Source organism: Triplophysa rosa, unplaced genomic scaffold, assembly GCF_024868665.1.
Source record: "Triplophysa rosa unplaced genomic scaffold, Trosa_1v2 scaffold153_ERROPOS79069, whole genome shotgun sequence".
Lineage (NCBI taxonomy): Eukaryota > Metazoa > Chordata > Actinopteri > Cypriniformes > Nemacheilidae > Triplophysa > Triplophysa rosa.
The window spans coordinates 14,100-16,247 of record NW_026634158.1 but is presented as its reverse complement, the minus strand read 5'-3'; positions in this window follow the sequence as shown (position 1 = coordinate 16,247).

Genomic DNA, 2,148 nt, shown 5'->3' with positions numbered 1-2,148 from the left:
AGATTTATTGGTGGCACTATAAAAAAGAGACTATGTAGAGGACGTCCAAATGTTACCTCAGCAGAGCATGAGCGTTGAACAAAACAAACAAACCAAATGCACATGAAAAGAAATACAATCAGATTTCACAGCACAACAAATTATAACACCGTCGTGCCTCACACTAGACATCCATGTAATGGCTCAGCTCTGCCTACCTACCATAACTTCTGTCCTCGGCATAGTAACACAGTGGGAGAAACAGATTACTTACTAATAAACAAACAAAAAAAATAAAGAAAACTAGTCCGCCCTCAAGGCCTTTCCATCAGGCCTAATTACTCGTTCACCAGGCGGACTAGCAATAAACCAAACCCTCAATAGTAATCTGTACCAAAAACAAAACCCAAACAAATCAAATAAACAACAAGAGCAACATATAGGCTAGAGATGGGACGTTTGACACTAAGGCTTCGAAGCCTTTTACTCTATTGTAGCAGACTGGTTCGAAACTGTGTCAGGCTTGTATCAAATGTATGTGATCACGTGACCGATGACGTTTGAGGCTTCATACGTCACAATTAAACACCTGAAGCATGTGACAAATCTTTGCCGTGCCTTCATTCATTATAAGGAGCCGCAAAATGTTCTTAATGCAAATCAGAAAATCTAAATCCAGTGATGTCCTTATAATCAGTTCCACCATAAGAGTTATCCACTGAATTGCATATTGCAACATATTTTAAACATTTTACTAGTAAAGTGACATTTCAAAACGTTGTAACGCTTTCATGTGTGGACAATGATTCTCAGACTGAAGATACAGCTCGTATTGCGGAGTATTGCTTTTGCTTTTGTGTTAACTGGAATCAACAAGATGTGAATCATTAGAAAGTGGCTTCTATTATTGCAGCTGACCACTAGATGTCACTGGTAGGGTCTGTCTTTGAGGCTTTGAATCATTTTTGGTACAATCAGGAAAAAGCCTCAAAAGCTTCACAAGGCTTCATCTGTGGGATTCCTTTTGTGCCAATAAGAATGAACGCAAACTTTTAAAAAACGAACAAAAATATACAATGAGAAAGAAAAAAAACACTTTGATAATGAAAACAATAAACTCAGTTGCAAGAATGTGACATGATTTCTTAACAATTTTCTAAGTTTCGTTTTTGCAAATAATAGTTTTGAATTCGCTGCTAGATTTTTCATTTGCGCTTTCCGAGTTTTCGTTTACGCTTCTCAATTTTTCGTTCGCCTTTCTGGCACAAAGCTCACGTGTGGGCGGGATTTATGGCCACTTTACTCTCATTGGTTAGTGAGATTTGGATTGACAGCTCCGTGACCAGGAAGTCGAAACTGAAGACAGTGCAGCGGATTAGAGAGCAATCTGCTTGCGGTTTTCTGTATAGTATTGTTTTAGTGTTTGTACTTAAATTACTTTCTTATTTTGTTAGTATATTAGCAGGGTTGCCAACTTTCACGCACTTAAAAGTGGGACACGCTTCCAGGCTCTATCACGCCGTAACAACAAGCCAACGTCGACTAAAGAAAGGATAGATAACGTTAGCCATATTCACATGCAACTTTACGTGTGTTTAGAGGCCGTCAAGACAGCAGTCTATAATTTATAATTACAATGATATCAGGAAAACGAGATGCCTAGTGAGTTTTGAGGATATATACAATAAAGTGTTATGCTTCCAGTTCATATTTCTAATTTATACATTATAATCGTGGTGGCATTTTATGTATTGTTTCTATCTTTAAATGTTTGTTTATAGTTTAAGAAGTCTCTCTTCTGCTTTTCTCTAACCTGTTTTATGTAGGTGTGTAAATACATAATGAAATTGATGTTTGCAAGAGGCAGACTAAATGAATAAAACATTGATAAGGCCTCTAATTATGTCACCTTATGCATTTGTTTTGTTGTAGCGTTTAAAAAACATAAATGTCATTTGAATGTATTGGTAGTGTTTTATGAGGTGTACTTTCTGTGAATGTAATGAAAGGGGTATAATACTGTACATTCACCATGAGTTTAAAAAGAAAGATACAGTACTTGACTTATAAGTGGACTTAATTCTTTAAAAGGAGACTGTATGCAAGAGCGACATCGTCATCCTCCTCCTCAGCTGGACACAAGTCACCCTCAGGTACATTTATGTAACC